The following is an 18,220-nucleotide window of genomic DNA, read 5'->3' on the forward strand; positions in this document are numbered from 1 at the left end:
GGCAACGGGAGGAGGAATTCCTAGAGAATCAGACTTTGAAGGCTAGCAGGATTTGACTGCAGGACTTCAAAAGGACTGGGGGAAACAGAGACTCCACTCTTGGAGGGCACACACAAAGTAGTGTGCGCGTAGGGACCCAGGGGAAGTAGCAGTGACCCCACAGAGACTGAACCAGACCTACCTCCTAGGGTTGAAGGGTCTCCTGCAGAGGCAGGGGGTGGCCCTGTCTTACCATGAGGACAAGGACACTGGCAGCAGAAGATCTGGGAAGTACTCCTTGGCCTGAGCCCTCCCAGAGTCCGCCATTAGCCCCACCAAAGAGCCTGGGGAAGGCTCCAGTGTTGGGTCGCCTCAGGCCAAACAACCAACAGGGAAGGGACCCAGGCCCACCCATCAGCAGACAAGCAGATTAAAGTTTTACTGAGCTCTGCCCACCAGAGCAACAGCCAACTCTACCCACCACCAGTCCCTCCCATCAGAAAACTTGCACAAGCCTCTTAGATAGCCTCATCCACCAGAGGGCAGACAGCAGAAGCAAGAAGAACTACAATCCTGCAGCCTGTGGAACAAAAACCACATTCATGGAAACAGAGACAAGATGAAAAGGCAGAGGGCTATGTACCAGATGAAGGAACAAGATAAAATCCCAGAAAAACAACTAAATGAAGTAGAGATAGGCAACCTTCCAGAAAAAGAATTCAGAATAATGATAGTAAAGATGATCCAGGACCTCGGAAAAAGAATGGAGGCAAAGATGGAGAAGGTGCAAGAAATGTTTAACAAACACCTAGAAGAATTAAAGGACAAACAAACAGAGATGAACAATACAATAACTGAAATGAAAAATACACTAGAAGGAATCAATAGCAGAATAACTGAGGCAGAAGAACGGATAAGTGACCTGGAAGACAGAACGGTGGAATTCACTGCTGCGGTACAGAATAAAGAAAAAAAGAATGAAAAGAAATGAAGACAGCCTAAGAGACCTCTGGGACAACATTAAACGCAACAACATTCGCATTATAGGGGTCCCAGAAGGAGAAGAGGTAGAGAAAGGACCCGAGAAAATATCTGAAGAGATTATAGTCGAAAAATTCCCTAACGTGGGAAAGGAAAGAGCCACCCAAGTCCAGGAAGCGCAGTGAGTCCCATACAGGATAAACCCAAGGAGAAACACGCCGAGACACATAGTAATCAAATTGGCAAAAATTAAAGACAAAGAAAAATTATTGAAAGCAGCAAGGGAAAAATGACAAATAACATACAAGGGAACTCCCATAAGGTTAACAGCTGATTTCTCAGCAGAAACTCTACAAGCCAGAAGGGAGTGGCATGATATATTTAAAGTGATGAAGGGGAAGAACCTACAACCAAGATTACTCTACCCAGCAAGGATCTCATTCAGATTCAATGGAGAAATCAAAAGCTTTACAGACAAGCAAAAGCTAAGAGAATTCAGCACCACCAAACCAGCTCTACAACAAATGCTAAGGGAACTTCTCTAAGTGGGAAACACAGAGAAGAAAAGGACCTACAAAAACAAACCCAAAACAATTAAGAAAATGGTAATAGGAACATACATGTTGATAATTACCTTAAACGTGAAGGGATTAAATGCTCCAACCAAAAGACACAGGCTTGCTGAATGGATACAAAAACAAGACCTATATATATGCTGTCTACAAGAGACCCACTTCAGACCTAGGGACACCTACAGACTGAAAGTGAGGGGATGGAAAAAGATATTCCATGCAGATGGAAGTTAAAAGAAAGCTGGAGTAGCAATACTCATATCAGATAAAATAGACTTTAAAATAAAGAATGTTACAAGAGACAAGGAAGGACACTATAAAATGATCAAGGGATCAATCCAAGAAGAAGATATAACAATTATAAATATATATGCACCCAACATAGGAGCACCTCAATACATAAGGCAACTGCTAACAGCTCTAAAAGAGGTAATCAACAGTAACACAGTAATAGAGGGGGACTTTAACACCTCACTTACACCAACGGATGGATCATCCAAACAGAAACTTAATAAGAAACACAGGCATTAAATGACACAATAGACCAGATAGTTTTAATCGATACTTATAGTACATTCCATCCAAAACCAGCAGATTACACTTTCTTCTCAAGTGCGCATGGAACATTCTCCAGGATAGATCACATCTTGGGTCACAAATCAAGCCTCAGTAAGTTTAAGAAAATTGAAATCATACCAAGCATCTTTTCTGACCACAATGCTATGAGATTAGATATCAATTACAGGAAAAAAACTGTAAAAAATACAAACACATGGAGGCTAAACAATACATTACTAAATAACCAAGAGATCACTGAGGAAATCAAAGAGGAAATCAAAAAATACCTAGAGACAAATGACAATGAAAACGTGACGATCCAAAACCTATGGAATGCGGCAAAAGCCGTCCTAAGAGGGAAGTTTATAGCTATACAAGCCTACCTCAAGAAACAAGAAAAATCTCAAATAAAAAATCTAAACTTACACCTAAAGGAACTAGAGAAAGAAGAACAAACAAAACCCAAAGTCAGAAGGAAAGAAATCATAAAGATCAGAGCAGAAATAAATGAAATAGAAACAAAGAAAACAATAGCAAGGATCAATAAAACTAAAGGCTGGTTCTTCGAGAAAATAAACAAAATTGATAAAACATTAGCCAGACTCATCAAGAAAAAGAGGGAGAGGACTCAACTCAATAAAATTAGAAATGAAAAAGGAGAAGTTACAACAGACACTGCAGAAATACAAAGCATCCTAAGAGACTACTACAAGTAACTCTATGCCAATAAAATGGACAACCTGGAAGAAATGGACAAATTCTTAGAAAGGTATAACCTTCCAAGACTGAACCAGGAAGAAACAGAAAATATGAACAGACCAACCACAAGTAATGAATTGAAACTGTGATTACAAATCTTCCAACAAACAGAAGTCCAGGACCAGATGGCTTCACAAGTGAATTCTATCAAACATTTAGAGAAGAGCTAACACCCATCCTTCTCAAACTCTTCTAAAAAACTGCAGAGGAAGGAACACTCATAAACTCATTCTATGAGGCCACCATCACCCTGATACCAAAACCAGACAAAGATACTACAAAAAAAAGAAAATTACAGACCAATATCACTGATGAATGTAGATGCAAAAATCCTCAACCAAATACTAGCAAACAGAATCCAATAACACATTAAAAGGGTCATACACCATGATCAAGTGGGATTTATCCCAGGGATTCAAGGATTCTTCAATATACGCAAATCAATCAATGTGTTACACCATACTAACAAACTGAAGAATAAAACCATATGATCATCTCAATAGATGCAGGAAAAGCTTTTGACAAAATTCAACACCCATTTATGATAAAAACTCTCCAGAAAGTGGGCATGGAGGGAATCAACCTCAACATAATAAAGGCCATATACGACAAACCCACAGCAAACATCATTCTCAATGGTGAAAAACGGAAAGCATTTCCTCTAAGATCAGGAGCAAGACAAGGATGTTCACTCTCACCACTATTATTCAACATAGTTTTGGAAGTCCTAGCCATGGCAATCAGAGAAGAAAAAGAAATAAAAGGAATACAAATTGAAAAAGAAGAAGTAAAACTGTCACTGTTTGCAGATGACATGATACTATATAGAGAGAATCCTAAAGATGTCACCAGAAAACTACTAGAGCTAATCAATGAATTTGGTAAAGTTTCAGGATACAAAATTAATGCATAGAAATCTCTTGCATTCCTATACACTAATGATGAAAAATCTGAAAGAGAAATTAAGGAAACACTCTCATTTACCACTGCAACAAAAAGAATAAAATACGTAGGAATAAACCTATCTAGGGAGACAAAAGACCTGTATGCAGAAAACTATAAGACACTGATGAAAGAAATTAAAGATGATACCAACAGATGGAGAGATATACCATCTTCTCAGATTCGAAGAATCAATATTGTGAAAATGACTATACTACCCAAAGCAATCCACAGATTCAATGCAACCCCTATCAACTTACCAATGGCATTTTTTACCGAACTAGAACAAAAAATCTTAAAATTCGTATGGAGACACAAAAGACCCCGAATAGCCAAAGTTGTCTTGAGGGGAAAAAATGGACCTAGAGGAATCAGACTCCCTGACTTCTGACTATACTACAAAAGTAATCAAGACGATATGGTATTGGCACAAAAACAGAAATACAGATCAATGGAACAAGATAGAATGCCCAGAGATAAACCCACGCACCTACGGTCAACTAATCTATGATAAAGGAGGCAAGGATATACAATGGAGAAAAGACAGTCTTTTCAATAAGTGGTGCTGGGAAAACTGGACAGCTTCATGTAAAAAAATGAAAATAGAACACTCCCTAACACCATACATAAAAAGAAGCTCAAAATGGATTTGAAACCTAAATGTAAGACAGGACACTATAAAACTCTTAGCAGAAAACATAGGAAGAACACTCTTTGACATAAATCACAGCAAGATCCTTTTTGATTCACCTCCTAGAGTAATGGAAATAAAAACAAAAATAAACAAATGGGACCTAATGAAACTTAAAAGCTTTTGCAAAGCAAAGGAAACCATAAACCAGATGAAAAGACAACCCTCAAAATGGGAGAAAATATTTGCAAACGAATCAATGGACAAGGGATTAATCTCCAAAATATATAAACAGCTCATGCAGCTCAATATTAAAAAAACAAACAACCCAATCCAAAAATGGGCAGAAGACCTAAATAGACATTTCTCCAAAGAAGACATACAGAAGGCCAAGAAGCACATGAAAAGCTGCTCAACATCACTAATTATTAGAGAAATGCAAATCAAAACTACAATGAGGTATCACCTCACACCAGTTAGAATGGGCATCATCAGAAAATATACAAACAACAAATGCTGGAGAGCGTGTGGAGAAAAGGGAACCCTCTTGCACTGTTGGTGGGAATGTAAGATGATACAGCCACTATGGAGAACAGTATGGAGGTTCCTTAAAAAACTAAAAATAGAATTACCATATGACCCAACAATCCCACTATATACCCAGAGAAAACCATAATTCAAAAAGACACATGCACCCCAGTATTCACTGCTGCACTATTTACAATAGCCAGGTCATGGAAGCAACCTAAATGCCCATCAACAGATGAAAGGATGAAGAAGATGGGGTACATATATACAGTGGAATATAACTCAGCCATAAAAAGGAACGGAATTGGGTCATTTATAGAGACGTGGATGGATCTAGAGACTGTCTGTATACAGAGTGAAGGAAGTCAGAAAGGGGAAAACAAATATCGTATATTAATGCATATATGTGGAACCTAGAAAAATGGTACAGATGAACCGGTTTGCAGGGCAGAAACTGAGACACAGATGTAGAGAACAAACGTATGGACACCCAGGGGGGAAAGCAGCGGGGGTGGTGGTGGTGGTGTGATGAATTGGGCGATTGGGATTGACATGTATACATTGATGTGTATAAAATGGATGACTAATAAGAACCTGCTGTATAAAAAAATAAATAGAATAAAATTCAAATTTCAAGAGAAAACAAAGCAAAACTTAACAACCAAAAACCAAACAACCTGATTCAAAATGAGCAAAAGACTTGAATAGATATTTCTCCAAAGAAGATATACAAATGGCCAATAAGCACATGAAAAGATGCTCAACATCACCAATCATTAGGGAAATGCAAATCAAAACTGCAAAGAGATACCACCTTATATCCATTAGGATGGCTACTATCAAAAAAATAGAATATGAGTGTTTGCAAGGACATGGAGAAATTGGGACCCTGGTGTACTACTGGTGGAAATTGGTACAGTCACTATGGAAAACAGTATGGTGTTTCCTCAAGTAATTAAAGATAGAATTACTATATGATCCAGCAATTCCACTTCTGCGCATATACCCCGAAGAATTGGAAGTAGGATCTCAAAGAGGTATTTGGACACCCATTTTCATAGCAGCGTCATTCATAATAACTAAACCATGGAAGCAACTCAGGTGTCCATCAGTGGATGAATGGATAAGCAAAATGTGGATATACATGCAATGGAATATTGTTCAGTCTTAAAAAGGAAGGAGATTCTGCAGTATGTTTACAACATGGATGAATCTTGGGGATATTATGCTAAATGAAATTAGCCAGTCAGAAAAAGATATATACTGTATGATCCCACTTATATGAGGTACTCAGAATAGTCAAAATCATAAAGACAGAAAGTAGACTGGTGGTTACCAGGGGCTGGGGGCATGGAATAACAAGGATTTATTGTTTAATGGGTATAGAGCTTCAGTTTCACAAGATGAAAACAGTTATGGGGATGGACAGAGGTGATTTTTGCACAACGATGTGAATATATTTGATACCGCTGAACTGTACACTTCAAAACTGGTTAAGATGGAAAAACAATTGTTTTTCATGAAATATATCAAATACAAGTGTAAATAAAATACGTATGCATAATTTAAAGAATAAAAAACAAAAAAATAAACAACATATATTAAATAAGATGTCTTTAAACAGAAACGCACATAAAACAAGGTTATGCATTGATCAGTTTTCATCAGTTGATGAAAATGTGACCAGGGGTTCAATGGAACCTAACCCTCTATTTCCCCTAGATGCAATGATTCAGCGTTCATTAACTCAGTGTTTGCAATGACTTAAAAGAACATAACTACTGCAAATAACAAGAAACAACTGTGTGTGTGTGTGTGTGTGTTTGTGTGTGTGTGTGTGTGTATTTTCTGTTTCTTTTGATGTTATCCATACAATGATAGTACTGAGAACAGAAAATCAGAACATGTTAGTAAAAATATGGATGTTTTAGACAGAATACCTGTATTAAATCTTAGTTGTTTTTTTTTTTTCACTTGCTGGCTATGAATGTATAGACACTGCTTATATCCTCTGAATTTAAGAGCCAATCTTTGTAAAATTAGGATATTAGTAATACCTACCTCAGAGTTTGTTATAAGATCTCATTTAATTCTCAAAAGTGCAAATGCTTAATCAATAAAGCATTCACTAAATACACATTTTTATAAATGTATACACATATATACATATATAAAATCATTGCCCTTTACATTCCTATGAGTATGCAAATTTTATATGCAAACTTCTGATTTCATATTGCATAGTCATGAAGTTTCATACAAAATAAAAAACAGTAACAGAAATAGCAGCATCATTACAATCCACAAATAAGAGAAAACAATTGGCCAAGATCTGGGTGATATTCCTATTAAAGTCATTAATTATAAAGATAGATTGAGAAATAATTTCTAAAATTCAACTTTTTTCTCTGATTCATATACTTTTTTCTCTTATTCATCCATAAACAGCATTAATATCTCTTAAGAAAATAGGCAAAATCGTTGCTTATTATATATTTGTCCCTAATCCCGAGATTAAGAGACAGCAATAGCCAAACTATTCTGCTTTAACTAGGAGCATCCCTACATCTTTCTTTTATATTCTCTTTATATGGATACTGGAAATAACAACACCTAAGACACAATGTCCTACAAATTACAGGGAGGCAGGCAAAGATGCTTAACCCCTAAAGAAATGTGTTGTAAGCAGGACTAGAGATGGAAAGAGAACTAGGGACAGTTGAGGGCATAGTCTTTGATTGATGGGAGTCATTTATTAAGGAACATGTGTTGAATACCTTTACATGCCAAGTAGTATTCTTCTAGGTACTAAGGGTATGAGGACAAATAAGGTCGTGGTCCTAAATAAGTAGGAGACAGATAGTAAACAGATAAGTAAATAAGATAGGTTTAGACTGCAGTAAGTGCTAAGAAGAAAATAAAATGGGATGATGTAACAGAAAATGGGGAATGGCATAATTTGAATTATATATTTAAAGTAGAGGTACTCAATTCAAATAATAAATACCAAATACATATAGTTCTCTAGTTACTGAGAACACTAGAAATACAAAATGCAATGATCATTTAGTGATGTCTGCCATGGCCATGAGAAGGGCATCCCAGTATTAGAACTTGTATTGCTGAAACTACTCTAGAGGGGGAAAAAAGCTGTTAAAACTAGAAACAATACCTTCCATATTATTTTAAATTATTTCCAAAAAATTTGTTACTGGTACAAAGAAATAGATATAGCTTTTACTGTATCATTATATGTAGATCATAAAATTATCTATCTAGAAAAGCCAGAAGAATCATGGGGGAAAAACTATTAGAAAAAAATATTTTAATATGGGCTTAATGCAAATAAATGTACAATAATTAATAGCTTTTATATATACCAGTTGGAACATATGAGTCAAAATATCCTATCACATTAACAGTGATAACAAGGTAGCAGAGTATCAACAAGAATTATATGAAGTAACTCTACTATGTAAGAAATAAGGAAATTATTAAAGATATAGGCTAAGCTCCTGAACAGAAATAGGAATGTCACTAAATATTTTCAAATTAATTTGTCATCAATGCAATTCCAATTAAAATTCCAGAAAATTTCATAGAAGAGATTCTGAGGTACATTTAGAAAAATAAACAGGCAGGACTAGGAAGAAATTTTCTGGAAAAAACTGGGCAAACAGAGGGAATATTGCCTGCAAGTGATAAAACTTACAAGTACAATTATCAGAACAGTATATTAGTTATTCAGGAATCCACAGAGAGGCCAGTCAATAAGAATTAAGAGCCGAAAATCCAAATGATTTTCCATGTAAAAATTAAATGCATGATAGAGGTGGTATCATAATTGAGTGAGAAAATCAATCTTCTTTTTCCCCTTGACTTATCTGTCCTGGCAAAATTGAGCAGAATATGAAAAAAAAATGAAGACAGGTTCACACCTTATAATATATACTAAATAAATTCTGCATGACTTGAGGAGTCAAGTACAAAAATGAAAACAAAGAAAATTAGAAGATACAGACAAACCCTGAGTAGTCTTGCAAGGGAAAAAAAATAAAGCAATGGAAGAAGCCACACATTTAAAAAACTGATATATTATGTCTATATATAAAGTTTAAACTTCTGAATGCAAAAGGAAGATCATAAAGAAACTTAAAGGAAATTTTCAACATGCCACAAATTTGACAAATTAACTTGGTTTGAGATTCCTGTGAGATATATACACACATATATAAAGATGTAAAGAGCCCTTAAAAATCAGGAAGAATGTAAGGTGCAGTAAAAATTGGTCCAAATATGAAAAAGGAAATATAAATTGAAATGACAGACAAAAATATGAAATTATTTAATACTGACTCTTTGTTCTAAAAGGGAATAAGTATAAAGAACTAAAACAGGGTTCTGACAGAAGCTACCACCAGAAGGACAGGATCATGGGAAACAAATAGACAAGTTTCACCCTGTATAGCATCAAGAAATGATAACTTAAAGGGCATTTGCTGGCTTTCAGCATGGTTTTGATCTCAGAGGACATCATATGGCCTGGAAGAATATCAACTAGCATGAGAGTCATCACCACAAAGAACTTCAGAGGTACCAAAGCAAGCCTAGGTCACTAAAAAGCCCTCCCCATATAACAATGATAGCTATTGAAAGGACCCTACAGTGGGAACAAATACAGACCTATCATGTAACATGTCTCCAAAGGAGGGAACAAGTAGAAATCTAGATGAATTAAGGAATGGGAACATATGAAGTAGATGGTTTTTTTGGTGCATATAGATATGGGATTGCAAATACACATATTTGGGAACTTCTTGGTTTCCTGTATTTGTTGCCTCTCTTGCAAACTGAACAGAGTAAATAACTGTGAAGTTGAAGAGTCACTTCTCCCCAACACCACATGTGAGAAACGGTGGACTGGGAAACCATAAAAGCAACCTCTCCCAGTGCTCTGTGACTCAAGAGCACAGGCTTATAGTTCTCTTTTTGCTCTTACCATTGTCCAAGTGTGCAGTGAATTCTCCAGAGACAGGACTAGCATGCTATTTCCTGGCTTCTAAAGCGGAAATAATCCTACTTTTATCATTTGTGTTTTTCCCATTCCTAGACTTCACTACTGATCACCAAAATAGTAATTAAAACAATCATGTGCTACTTTTTCCTATGAAACTGGCAAGAAATTTGTAAAAGTATACAGACTTGGCAAGTGTGCACAGAAGCAGGCATTCTTAGTGTATTGCTTGTAATATATGTATAAAAGCTTTGTGTTGGGTAAAATATGTCAAGAACCATAGTCAAATCCACAGTACTTCCTAAAAGAGGAATTCATTCTAAGACAACAATGACAGCTGCAATAAAGATTGATGTTAAAGCACTTTAGTGTAAATTACTAAAAAAAAAGAAAATATAATAGAATATATTTAAATATGCCCTACAGAAAAGAAGAAAAAGGTTTCCTATAAAATTCTTTTCATTTTCTCATGTACATAACATATTTTAATTTGAAACCCCTCACTCATACTGCCTTTTCTCTCCCTCTCCAGTGGCAGTTACTATCATGAATTTTGAGTTTTATAATTTGATATAGAATTCATAATGAACAATAAGTCATAACAGTCTCATCAGGAAAGGTTTTTAAATATTAGGAAGCTCTTAAGCTCACAGTAGCTAATACAAGTTTTCCAAAATTCTAATTTTTGCTTAGAAATTTAAATTTTACCATTGGTACAAATATTATCCATTGTTTTCCTTGAATCAGCAAACTCTCTTTGTTGAAATTCACTTCCATGAAAGTGACTGCCAGATACCCTCTTGAATAACTGTAGTTTGTCTGTCAGTCATTCTTTCAAGTAAAAATGGTGTTCCATAAATAAAAAGCAGCTATTTCTGCTCATAACTCAATCACACGTGTTGTTCTTTGCTCTTCAATATGCAGCAGAAATACTTCATGCTTAACTGCAATTTTATCACACAGAATATTAAAAAGATGTTCACTCAAGAGTCAAGATTTAAGAAATTTAATACTTTTCACTGATTTATCAAGGACATTCTTTGGTGAAACTAGCTTTTTCTTTTTTAACTGCGAGTGCCTAGTGGTGAAGTATACAGTAACCACAATACATTTTGATGCTTCTGCCTTGATTTGTGTTAAGGCATCAGCAGTTTTATCTTTCGTTGCTTTTATACCACCAATGCAAACATCTATACAGACAAAAAAACAAATGAGGGCTTACTAATTATTATAAAAGTAGTTTTGATTGCAGACACCCTGAAAGGATCTCAGGGTCTGTGGACCACACTTAGAAAACTGTTGCTCTAAGATGTAAACCTAGAAAAGGACTTACTGGCGTAAAGGGAGAACTTGGTCAGCTTTTTTAGATTTGCTAAACTGAAGTGTATGTTTTTAGCAGCCACACTTGAATATTCTCTTTTTCTTTCCATCCTTGATAACAGTTGGTATTATCACATTAATAAAATTTTGCCAAGATGATGGGGCTATCCTGGAGACTATGTTGTTTTAATTTCACTTCTATGGTTGCTAGCTTTTGATAATTTTTATATCTCTATTATCCATTTGGGTGTTTTCTTTGAATTTTGTATATATAAACCATTTATCCATTTTCTTTTCTTTTTCTTAGTTTTCCTTTGATGTTTTGTATATGCTTTTCACATCTAGTTCTTTGTATGCTTTACATTTTGCAAATATATTTTTTCAGCATTTTCCACGCTTTACATTTTTATTATATTATGGTTTCCTTTATTTCACAGAAATTTTATATTTCGATTTGGTCAAATTATCAGTCTTTCTCAAACAATTTCCACTTTTTGAAATTCATTTAAAAAGCTCTTTATGATCCCAAGTTCATAAACATAATTCTCTTATATTTTAACTCTTTAAATCAACTAAACACACTTAACATATCAGTCTACTAATTATGTTACCCACACTGTATACTTAATATTTTTTGTCTGCTTCCTCTATCGGTTTCTGTAAAAGAAATTTTTAAATCTTTCACTATTATTGGGAATTTGCTTCTTTAATTTAGTCAGCTGTTGCTTTATACAGTTCAAGGTCTTGTTGTTTTTCTGTGTTCTTATGCTTCATGTGCTTCTATTATGAACAGCACATAGCAAAATTTTATGTATGTGTACATGCTTATCCAACTTGAGAATATCCACCTTTTAACTGGTGAGTTAAAAGACATTTACTGTGAAATTGATATTTTTAGATTTATTTCTATCATTTTTATTTAGTGCTTCCTATATACCATGCATTTTCATGCCTTTCCTCATTTATAACCTGATTTTCAGTAATTTTTTATTTTCTGTATTTTTCTTGATTTTTTCACTCTAATGTCAGCTGTGGTTTAGAAGTTATACAAGACATATCTACTCCTTTAAAAATAACCTTAGACACTTTAATATACATATTTAACTTATTAACATTCACATACAGAAGTTAATTAGTATACTTAAATTCTAAATATAAGACTTAAGAAGTTTTCTTTCCCTCACTCACTCTAGCCTTAAATAATACTGTCTCCAATATTTTAGTTCCATCTTGATTAATAACTCTCAAATTACTTAATATTATTATTCTATACAAAGTTTGTTAGACTTGTCAATGTTTAACAGTTTATTTAATAACCATTTTTTCTTGAAACTCAATTCTTCTCTCTGGGTCCAATCTCTTTCTCCCTGAAATATATAATTTTTGTAATTCCTTCCCCAAGTCTGTTGTTAGTAATGTCCTTTTAGTGTGTGTTTGCCTGAAAATGATTTTATTTAGCCTTGTTCTTTTTTTTTAACATCTTTATTGGAGTATAATTGCTTTACAATGTTGTGTTAGTTTCTGCTGTATAACAAAGTGAATCAACTATATGTATACATATATCCCCATATCCCCTCCCTCTCGCATCTCCCTCCCACCTTCCCTATCCCACCCCTCTAGGTGGTCACAAAGCACCGAGCTGATCTCCCTGTGCTATGCAGCTGCTTCCCACTAGCTATCTATTTTACATTTGGTAGTGTATATATGTCCATGCTACTCTCTCACTGCGTCCCAGCTTACCTTTCCCCCTCCCCGTGTCTTCAAGTCCATTCTCTACGTCTGTGTCTTTATTCCTGTCCTGCCCCTAGGTTTATCAGAACGTTTTTTTTTTTAGATTCCATATATATGTGTTAGCATATGGCATTTGTTTTTCTCTTTCTGACTTACTTCACTCTGTACGACAGACTCTAGGTCCATCCACCTCACTACAGATAGTTGTTTCGCTTCTTTTTATTTTAGCCTTGTTCTTGATAGCTTAGCTGGATATAGCATTTTGATTATAGATTATTTTTCCTCACCATCTTTTGGTATAATTTCATTATCTTCTGGCTTCTAGTTGAACTTCCTCTGTCTGTTTTCTGACAAACTGTTGCCCTTTGAGGGGAATCTCTTTTTCTGGTGTTACTTTTAAGATTTTCTCTCAGTCTATGTTACAAAGCAGAGTGAGTCTAGGAGTACATTTACTTTTATTACACTAAGGAATACCTGTGCTGGTTAAATACACTTATCCATGACTTTTCTCAACTCTAGAAAATAATCACTTTTATTACTTCTCTCCAATTCTTTCTGTTTTGTCCACTAAAAAATTTCATTAAAATATATTAAGTTTTCTCTATATATCTTTCATATATGTTAATCTCTTAAAAAATTCAACCTGACAGTTCAAAGTTTAAATTGTTCATGAAAGTTTATTTCATAAATTGTACTTTTCATTTCTAAAAATAATTTGTGCTTTATAGAGTCTCATGTTTTTCTATGTTTTTGTCCCTGTTTCATAACACTAACCTTTTTTACATATATACTTCATAGGCTCTCCTATGTGACATTTTAAGGGGTCTAATCCTGCTATTTGTGTTTACTTCCTTTTGTTTGAGGTGACTTGTTTTTGCTCATGTTTTGTGATACTAGATAGTAAGCTCTTCTCTAGTAAGGCTTCATCAAGTAAGATTTTGTGAGGAGTGTTAGGGTGTAGCCCTCTAGAACAGTTTTATATTTAATTTTTTCAAATGGTCCAGGGGTATTACAAGCCTAGGACACTTTTGGTGGGTTAATTTCTTAGACTTTGGACTCCACATTAAGTTTTTTGTTGTTGTTGTTTTGTTTTGCTGTAAAGCAAGGTTTTATTTTATTTTATTTTTTTGGCTGCACCACGTGGCCTGTGGGATCTTGGTTCCCTGACCAGGGATCGAACCCAGGCCCTCTGCGGTGAAAATGCAGAGTCGTGACCACTGGACCGCCAGGGAATTCCTCCACATTAAATTTTTATCTCAAAATCACATGATGGTAGGTCCTTGGTTATAAAATCTTATGGGAGATTTTTGCCCCCTACTTAGAACCCTATCATGACAGACAAACTTTTTCAATGTCTTTCTGAGTCAGCAATGGGTAGAATTGTTCAGCCTTCCTTTTTTACTGAGAAGACATTCTCTAGATTTATGGGAGTTTTCCATTTTTTTCTGACCAATTCCTCATCTCCTGTCCCTTTCTACACATAATGAAGTCTTTAGAAACCACACCCTGCTTCTTGGCATTGCTTCTAAAACATTGTACTTATCTTCAGGCTCTTGTTTCTATTTTGGTTTTGGTCCCTGGAAATTATTCCTATTTATGAATTCTACTATGTATCTTAAAAGATGTTTGCTGTATTTATCTGGAATATGTAGTTGGCTTTACAATTTAGGCTTTTTCATATTATCTAGTATTACCTCTTAAATATGTAAAACTACTGTTACTTTTAGTCAATAATTAATTAGATTTAGAAACATTTTCAAATGTTCATGCTTATCATTGTTTTATACATTCCATTTGTTTTCTATTATTCTTTTTTGCAAAGGTATATTCATTATATTAGGGTATTTTCAGGGTTTGTAGGAAATTTTTTTCAAGTATGAAAAACAAATGGTCATTATTTTGCCTTCACTCTTAATGACACTTTAGCTGAATATTTGATTCTCTTGACAGTATATTTTTCCTCAATACTTTGAAGATATTACTTCATTCTTTTCTGGCATCTATTGTTGCTAATAAAAATCTGCTGTCATTGTAATTGTCACTTTACTATATAATTGTAAAAGAAAAATAAAGATATAAAACAGCATTCATAATGTAATTCCAAGTTTCTGAAAATATATGTGCAAGAATGCTTTGTTATTTAATTCCTAAATTCTAATAGTGAGAGTTCAGATAGCAAAGAATATCCATTACCCGAATTCATTCTGTTCCCAAGTTTCACGGTGTAAGTAGTGGATATTTACATAATTTTCTGAAAGCCAATTTAACTATATGTCAAGGGGCTTCAGAAAGCTTAACCCAATAATGTCATTTATAAGACATAGACATTTATTTATAAAATGGGTCATTGCTAGATTCCATGTCAAAAAATGAAAACGATATAAAAGTCTAAAATATTTTAGTAGAATATTATGCAGCCTTTAAAATCATCCTTTTGAAAAATTATTAATTATATGTAGAGTCATATATTACACCATGAAAATTTTATTAGAAGTATCAAACAACAATTTATGTGATCACATAGACTAAGTGTAAGTATGCATATATTTCTATGCACGTATCTCAGCAATTTGTTAAGAATGCCTTTTTTCTGCATGCTGAGGTTGTATATAGCATTTGTTTTCTTTTTAATTAAAAGATATTTCTAAGCTCTATATAGTGAAGAGGTATTACTTTTATAATTAAAAAATAAGTTAATGAAATATATGCACATAATAACCCTTGCTACTAAGTAGCTTAGAATGTAACATTGTTTATCACATTATTAAATTATGGCAATGGGAATAAAGTTTCTCTACAAATATGAAGAATATGTTTTTCTCACACTTGAATGCAGGCTAGCACAGTACTTTTATGATGTTTCCACTAATGCTAGAAGTACATGGACCATTACATGCCCCCTTCACACACATAGGATCCTGAATCCCTGTCCTAACTTCACTTGTTACATGCCTTCTTACTTGATCTGTTCTTTGTTTCCTGCCCACCCTACCCACCCCCCGCCCCCGTCACGTAACTGGCATGCCACCTTCTACCTTTAATTCCTACTGCCTCAATTATGTTCAAGTTACTGTCCTTCTCAACTAAGGCTGTCCATCTCTACTTGGCTTTTCTTTTCTCTATATTTCTGGTTCTTCCACAGTTACCTAAGGCAATCCCCTCCTGGATAACCAGACTGTCTAGATCACCCTTGTCATTTTCTATTCCAATTTTCATCCCTTCTTTCCCTCTATCTATCTTTTCAGCTGCTATCATTATGGAATGGTATATTGGGCATAAAACCAAATTATCAACCAAATGAGCTTTTTTTAAATTAAATGCTTTTAACAAACTAAAGAGAAAATTACTTCATTCATGTTTCTATTTTTTATAAAATTTGCAACACCTTAAATTTTTAAAGTGCTCTGTCTTAAGTGAAATATATAAATGGAGTGAAAGATTTCATTTCTGTTAACATTATGAAACTTCTCATTTTTCTTTTTGCCAGGGTGAACTGATGTAATCCAGGATTTTGTTCTTTTCAAGAGAAGATGAGCAACTTTATAAGAAATCTTAAAGGAGAGGAAAAAAACTTGTATAACAAGTACAGCTTGAGTAACTGATATTTTTACATGAGGATTTTTGGCTCAATATAAGGAAGAGGATTTTTTAGCCCCAAATAGCAATCTGAAATCCTTCAAACTCATATGGACAATTTTGAATATTAGGAATTCTGTATGATTTCTTTTTAGAACTAGACAAAATTGAATTTTGATATCTTATTTTTTTAAATTAATCTGTCTTGAGAGAATACCAAATGATTACATCCAAACTGTATATAAATCTGAGTGTTTCAATGTTTCCTATTAAAAACTGCACATTATTTTGATGTTAATAATATTAAAGACTAGAGATGTACAATTTGGATTCAAGTTTTGGCTTTGGCCTACTTGCTGTATGCCCTTAATCTTTCAAGGTGCTTCTTTAGAAGTGACTATTAATATCTATCTTAGCTTCTTCACAGCATTATTGAGAGGGGAAAGAGTCAGAAAATGTATGTAAAATGCACTCTAAGCTTTCAAGCACTCTATTGATCCATGACTGATATCAGATAGGACACCCTTGCTTGTGAAATTTCATGTAACAAAAATATACCTCCTCCATATCCAACCAATTCTCCTTGGCCAATAAAACTTTCATGCAACTGGCTTGAATATTCAAACACCGATTTTCTTACTAGAAATATTCTATTACCTTCTATAGGGCAAGGAGGTTCTCCTTTAGCTGTCATTTCTCTACTTCCCAAGTAATAAGATAACTCGTAGTAATAGCAATGCCCCAAGGCACCATGATCACCCTATAATTTGCCTAGTGATGCTATTAATAGTCACGACAATAACAGTTAACCTTTGCTGTATGCTGCCTGTGCTTTAAACACTGTCCTAAACACGTGAACAGACATTATTTTATTTAATACTCAAAAACAGCCTATGAGACTGATATTATAATTATCCACTTTCACAGCAAGGAAACTAGAATTCAGGCAGTTTCGTTCATTTGTTTATTTAAGAAATGTGTGTTGAGTGCCAAATATGTACCAGGCACTGAACTAGACAGGGAGAAATAAGTAAGATCGAAAAGGTCCTGGAACCCATGGAATTTATATTATGGTGGAGGGAAAGACAAAACAAAGAAATGTGTACAGAAAGTTATAAGTACTCTGCAAAACACTGAAACTGAGTGGCTACATTAGGAAGTGGTTAGGGAAGACTTTTCTGAGGAAGTGTCCTGAAAGATACAGCTTGAATGTCAGGAAGAGGCCAGTCACTTCAAGAAGGTCAGCAGAGAGTCTACTGGGCTGAGAAAATAATAAGTAGAAAGGTCCCAAGATGGGAGTAATCTTGAGGTAATGATAATAATGGACAGATGTGGACAAAATGAGGATATGTTTTAGAATTAGAATTGAAGGATTTTCTCCCGGGTTGTAGATGGGAGAGAGGGAAAGGGATGAATCAAGAGTGAACACTTTGTTAGTTTGTTAAGATTAAAGTAGGTGCTCTTTGGGGAAGCTGATGAAGAATGGGCAGGTTTGGGGAAAGATCAGGAGTCAGCTTGTTTTTCCCCTTTTAAACATTCTTTTTTATTCTGGTAAAGCATACACAATGTAAAATTTACCATTTTAACCATTTTTAGTGTACAGTTCAGTGGTATTAAGTACATTTTCAT

Source organism: Leucopleurus acutus (genome assembly GCF_964270905.1).
Source record: "Leucopleurus acutus genome assembly, chromosome: 7".
Classification (NCBI taxonomy): Eukaryota; Metazoa; Chordata; class Mammalia; order Artiodactyla; family Delphinidae; genus Leucopleurus; species Leucopleurus acutus.